General features: G+C 35.7%; 1 non-coding gene across 1 annotated transcript; it reads left to right on the top strand.

The window, feature by feature from the left end:
* Positions 1-883: 883 nt before the first annotated feature.
* Positions 884-986, top strand: LOC123631231. The gene has a single exon (XR_006733087.1). It is a non-coding gene; the product is annotated as a U6 spliceosomal RNA (small nuclear RNA).
* The last annotated feature ends 5,886 nt before the right edge of the window (positions 987-6,872 follow it).

Raw genomic sequence — 6,872 nt, 5'->3', positions numbered from 1 at the left:
TATGATCTAATATAAACATTTACAACTGTTAAATATATATCTTCTATAAAGTCTGGCAGAATCAAATACAGTTCATAAACAGTTATTATATAATTGCCTTATTTTCTGATACATATTGTGTGCTATTATTTCAGAAAACATGCCAAGTAAAATCATATTTATCTTAGATAAATACATCCTGTATATTTTCAATAAAGTAATAGAAGTCCCCCCAGTAATTTAAAAACTATGTATGGTTGAGAAAAATGCCAAAGGGGGGAAAGTTAATTTTGATCTCGGTGATATATTTCCTGCACTGGAACAGAATCCTGAATTGCTGGTGGCATTCACACCTCTTCACTACTGCTGTTAGCAATTCTTTATCTACTTCTGGAGTCTATAAAAGCTTAGTGTATCAGAGCAATGCAAAATTCACATATAACTCCTTATACAGTGTTATGAAAATGATTCATTAATAAGCAATACTCAGACCTCTATGATAAAGTGTGGAGCCCACATCAGTTCACAGAAGGCTGATCTCAATCTCATTTTAAATATCTTCAAAGTAAAATCTCGACTCCTGTATTTCTACAGGACACTTTCAGCTGAGAATATCATATTGATTTACATATCATGCAACCAGATTCTATATTCTGGTTCTTTGGACAGGCAGCTTTCATAATTTTTTATGTCCTCATACCACCCTCTCCCCCACAGACACACGCATACACAGAAACAAAATTTTTGGAACAATACATTCCCTTATTATTACAATTTTTACTTATTTTCTTTTATTCTATCTCTTTAAAAATACTTATCACCTAATTAAATTGATTTGCTGTCCCACCTATGTGCAGCTGGAAAAATCGCCTTATTGGTGATTTCAGAAAATCATTTGGGATGCTTGCTTTGGCAGCACAAGTACTCAAATTAAAATGATAATACAGAGATTAGCATGGCCCCTGCACAAGAATGACACATAAATTTGTGGTGTTCTGATGAAAAAAAAAATCACTTGGGGAAGTGTCCATCTTCAGATGAATGGATAAAGCAAATGTGATCTATACATACAATGGAATATTATTCAGCCTTAAAAAGAAAGGAAATTTTGACACATGCCACAACATGGATGAACCTTGAAGAAAATGCTAAGTGAAATAAGGCAGCCAACAAAGGACAAATTCTGTATGATTCCATTTATTTGAAGTGATCAAATTCATAGAGACAGAAAATAGAATGGTGGTTCTGAGGAGCTAGGGCGAGAGGGAACAATATTGTTCAATGTACATAGAATTTCAATTTCACAACATGGAAAGTGTTCTAGAGATGGATGGTGGTGATAGTTACATAACAATGTGAATTTACTTAATACCACTGAGTGTACACTTAAAAAAGGTTAAGATGGTAAATTTTATGTTACATGTGTCTTACCACAATTACAAAAAACTTTTTAAAAATCAGTTAAGGATACACAAATTCCAGTAACATACTTCAGATTTATTGAACCAGGGGTAGAGACCCTGAATATGGGATTTTTAAAGAGTTCTCCAAATAAATCTGATGCAAAGTGTTTTAGGAACCACTGCTTTAGAATACAGCTATGACTTTCTCTCCCAACACCCAAATTCCTTGGCCACTTCTCTGAGAGGAACCAAAAGTCTGAGGCAAGATCCCACAGAAGCTTAACTTTATCCTTGATCAGGATTTAAAAAAGATTAAGAATTTTTTAAGTGGGAAACTAGTCTTAAAATACATGTTTATGATATGGACACTGACTACAGAGATAGAAACTTTTCTAAGAAATACAATAAAACACACAACTTCTAATGCTGGTTCTCATACTTCTATGTAGTCATATTCAGGGTCTTCTCTCAAGCAAAAAAAAGCTACCTTCTTTTGCCTTTACATATATTGCTTCATCTAACATCACAATGCCCCAAGGAGGATTTACATTTTTATTTTATTAATAAGAAAACTGAAGCTCAGAAAAGTCAATACCTTGCCTGATGTCACATAGATAATACATGGCAGAAACTACGTCAACCTGAATCCAAAACCTTTAGTCCTTCAACACTACCTTGCCTCTCTGCATGATATTATTCCATTCTTACACAGCACAGTGAAGCAGACCTTATTATTGTCATTTTAAAAATAAGAGAAGAACCTCAGGGAGATGACTTTTTGAAGGTCACAGTAAGCCTTCCATGTTTTGATTTGATTTTTATCCATAAAATAGAACTATTTTACCTCTGAGAAATATACTGAAGAAACCAATAAAATTGAATGTCGTAAAAATAATGCAAGAAGAAGTAAAATCTTGATTAATAGAAAGTGCCAGGCAGCTGTGGTTAATTGAAGGTTAACTAGAAGCTTCTTTTTGTTTTAACCTTTAAAGTTGAAAATCCTTTCAAAATAAATTGAGCCACATCCTGGTTTATGTAAGTTCAGTGTGGTGAACACAATTAAATCTTTTTTTGAGTGCTTTTTTTAACTTCTGTATATCCCTGTTGATATAGATTACGCAGGAGATTAATTCAAATTTTTATGGAAGACAGGAAAAAACTTAAATGTAGCTGTTTTGACCAAGTCTCTAATAGGAACTTATGTAGTCTCTTTCTTTAAAACAAAACAACATGCTTGAAGCTCTGACTCGGGTGGGGCAAAGGCAATATATGTAACCTAAACATCTGTACTCCCCATAATATGCTGAAATAAAAAAATAAATAAATAAAATAAAAATTTCAAAAAAGAAAAAAAAAAATTCCAGATCTGCTTTTTTGAGACTTGATTCAAGAAGGTTAGATAGCAGAAGATAATTATGTAACGGATCAATATTTTATGCCTTTCCTCCTCCAAATGGGATTCTAGGCCAGAGAATTATTATTTTTCTGCTTGTATAGAATATTCCCTGTATCAAGGAAAAGATGTATTTATAGCTTTTATGGATTGTTCAGAGGCGATAAAGTCCCTAAATTTTTTCATTTATTAGGGAAAAATATGAAAGATGCAGGTTTCTCATAGGATCCAGTGAAATTCCCATTCTGAACACCTGTCCTCGATCTCCCTTTGCACAGACCAACACCCACTAACCTGTCTTTATCCACCACCTGTTACCTGCACTATTTTCCTTGCCAGACACTTGCTGAAACAGAGAGATGAATAATATGAAATGGGAATGAATTAAAGCATAATCAAAGGAATACATACCAGTGGTGTCTACTACAAGTGCTTTGGTTATTTTTATTGAGCAGTCAACACCACAGACTTTGTAGATTAGCAAAATAATATTAGAAGTAGATTTCTATTGTTCAAATTTGTGATTAGTGATTTTTCAAATAAAGTCTTAAAATACTTTCGAAGCATTTACTCTGTTCCAAGACTATAGTTTAAGAAATTAACCAGCCTTTCACAGTTTACCTAAAAAAATGGCACCCTAGGTTTGATTTTTACAGAGGCCTCTGTCTAGACACTAGATTGGAGGATTGTCAGTCACTCAAGTTTGACTAAAAAGTCAGCTGGATCCCGCACTTGGCAAATGCATTTCCTGTGTTTGCCTTGAGTGAATCCTCTGTCCTAGGTACAGTCTTAACACCCTAAAAAATGTAAAGCCAAGAATTGGTAGAGCTTATAGGACTTGTGTACACTTGCTAATAAATATCTATATTTGCAAGAGAATTTTATTTTCAGTTACTTAGAAAGATGGTATAAGAGCAGATATCTACTGCTGGCTATGATTTCTACCCAAGGGAGCTTATATTTGTTCATCCAAATTGTCTGGTCAGTTTACAACAGTATATATCAAAGTAAAGTGTGCATGAGCATTTCTAAGGATATTCAGGCAGTGGATAGACTAGAGTATTGATAAAATCCCTTCTACTCTACAGACACAGAGCTCATATGAGATGGCATCAGAGCATTCCTAGGAAAGAAATCATTTATCTGGAACATTTCAATAATTAGAAATGACTTGCCAAGAAGGATTTGCTTGCACCCATATTCTTGGATTGATGATTCCTTTATAGAAGTCAATTTGTTATAACAAAGGCAGAACTTACGTGAGAACACAGAAGTGATGATGTTGAACAGAGTATATGCCTCTAAACTATTTAAGACTTTATTTGAAAAATTGCTAATCACCAATTTCAACAGGCTTAGCATTTCACATGGGCCACACTGTGGTCAGGCTCCCTGCTGCCCTTTCAAGATTTCTTCTTTCAGACAGAGCTCAACATTTATCTGAGTCTCTAATTATAAGATTAAAAAATTGTACATGAGATGCCAAATGATCTAGCAAAAGATGCACAATCAGGGACTGAATTCAACCTGGGTTGGCAGATACAGGATTCTCGTTCCTAACATATTGTCTGGGAAACCAAGTGCCCTCCATGGCTACTTGCAAAGAATTAACAAATTCGTGTAAAATTTAACATATGTTCCAGGAGAAAATCTAGCTCCATGTTTGTGAGTGATAGTTATGTTATTAAGAGGGTTGAATGTTACTTATATTTATTATCCCATTTGTGGAGCTGGACATCAGATATCTTATCCTCCAAATCTGTTTTGTGGTTAGAGATACAGTCTGCCAAACCTCTCTCTTTTCTCTAACACTTGTGAAGCTGATGACAGAGATAGAGTTGCCTAACCTAATGCAGATTCATTTTCAAATTCTTCTACTTCATATAAATGAATCTGTGTCAGCACCTATATTTCCAGCTTTTTTCCATCTGATCCTTTTTTGCACTTGCCCTATTTGTCATTTGATTGATACTCTGGCTATCTACCATATTGTCCAACATAGAAAGAAAATATTATATTTTTAAATGTTTAATGAAATAGATTTAAGTAATTATAAACTCAGTATCTTTCCAAGCTCATAGCTTGGGCTATGTAATGCACAAAGGCTGCCTCTATATTTGCCACTCACCACCTGAGAACTTTTGCTTCTGGAAAGGCCTTAAAAAGAAGGGGAGCACAGCTTGAGGGGAGGAGCCTGGAGGGGCTAGAGAAATAGTAAGAATGTGGTTTCAAGTTTTTATGCACCTCCTAGAGTACTGGCATTCACTTCAAGGTTACTTTTTTTTAAAGATGTTGAAAGATGTGAAATATCACTCTGCCCCTAACCTCAAGAAAAATCATATAATCTACAAAATGGTAACTTGTCTTGAGCCCATGAGAGAGCTGGGGTCACAAGTTAGCTTAGTCCACTGGGGCTGCAATAACAGAATACCATTCATTGGATACGACAAACATTTAGTTCTCACAGTTCTGGAGGCTGAGAAGTCCAAGACCAAGGTGCTGGCATGTATAGTCTCAGATGAAAATACTCTTTCTGATTTGTGGATGGTTCTTTTGTGGTCTCCTCACATGCTGGAGAGTGGGGAGAACAAGATGTCTTGTCTCTTTATATAAAGGCACTAATCCCACTAATGAGGATTCTACCCTCATGACATAATCACTTTGCAAAGGCCCCACTTCCTACAACCATCATGTTTGAGGTTAGGATTTAAACATATGAAATTTGGGAGAAAACAAACACTCAATCCATAATACAAAGCAATCAAGTAAACTGAATTCCAAAGAAAGACAAACTCATCCCCAGAAAGCCCAGATACACAAACCTATTCACCTCTGGCAGAACATGGGATACACAACATACAAGTAGATAAAAATAAATCAGCTAAAGCTTAATAAACTTTTAAATATGAAATGTCAAGCACACCAGTTTAGAAGAGCTGGTAGGCACAGACACAAAGGAAGTTGCACTCACATCTTCTATTCTATAAGCCTTCATCTGGTGCTTACATGAAAGATTGGAGGAAGGGCCAGTGACAAGGTAGATCCCCACTTAGTGGCACAGGCACATAGGAGGTGATTAGCAGTTACTAGTGACCAGGCCAAAGCTGTGCCTACTTCTCTGAACTGTTCTCTTCTACAAAACATAGCCTTAATCTGGTAGGGAGAGGCGATGAACTCTCTCACCCCCAAAGCATGGGTAAAGATGCATTGCTTCTGGTATAGGAGCAGAGTAAAACCTGTCTGCCTCTGGGAAAAGGGTTTAAAAGTTTTCATCCTGAGAACACATCCAAAGACTCATTTTGGCTGAACTAGCAAAAGTCCTTCTACTGGAATACCATAGACTGAATGTTTGTATTTGCCCAAAAAATTCATGTGTTGAAACCTAATCCCCAGTGGGATGGTATATGAAAGTGGAGCCTTGGAGGGTGATTAGGTCATGAGGGTGGGGCACGCACAAATGGGGTTTGTGCCCTTATAAAGAGACTCTGGTGAGATCCTTCAACACTTTAGCCATGTGAGGACACAGAGAGAAGATGGCCTTCTATGAACCAGGAAGGGGGCTCTCACCAGACACTGATCTGATGGCACCTTGATGTTGGCCTTCCCAGCCTCTAGAACTGTGAAAAATAAATTTCTGTTGTTTATAAGTCACCCAGTCTATGGTATTTTGTTAAAGCAACCAAAACGAGTTAATACAAAAAACATCAGTGAGGTTATAAATTACCTGAACAACACTATCTACCAATTTGATCTAATTGATAGAACATTAAATGACAAAATGTCAAATAGATCAAAGACAAAGCCACAAGGAAAATTAGAAAATATTTTGAATTGAATAAAATGAAAACCTAACTTATGAAAATGTGTTAAATGCAGCTAAAGCAATGCTTAGAAGAAAATTTATATTATTAAATGCCAGCATTAGAAAATAACAGAGATTTTGAGGACAACTTATTCAACAAACGGTGCTGGGAAAATTGGATAGAATAATGAAATTGGATCCCTGTCTCTCACCATATACAAAAATTAACTCAAGATGGATTAACACTTAAATATAAGGCCTGAAACATAAAAATTCTGGACTAAAACCTAGGAAA

The sequence above is a fragment of the Lemur catta genome, chromosome 1 (assembly GCF_020740605.2).
Source record: "Lemur catta isolate mLemCat1 chromosome 1, mLemCat1.pri, whole genome shotgun sequence".
NCBI classification, from domain to species: Eukaryota; Metazoa; Chordata; class Mammalia; order Primates; family Lemuridae; genus Lemur; species Lemur catta.
Note: the sequence above shows the minus strand (reverse complement) of the source record. Positions and strands in the feature narration are given on the sequence as shown.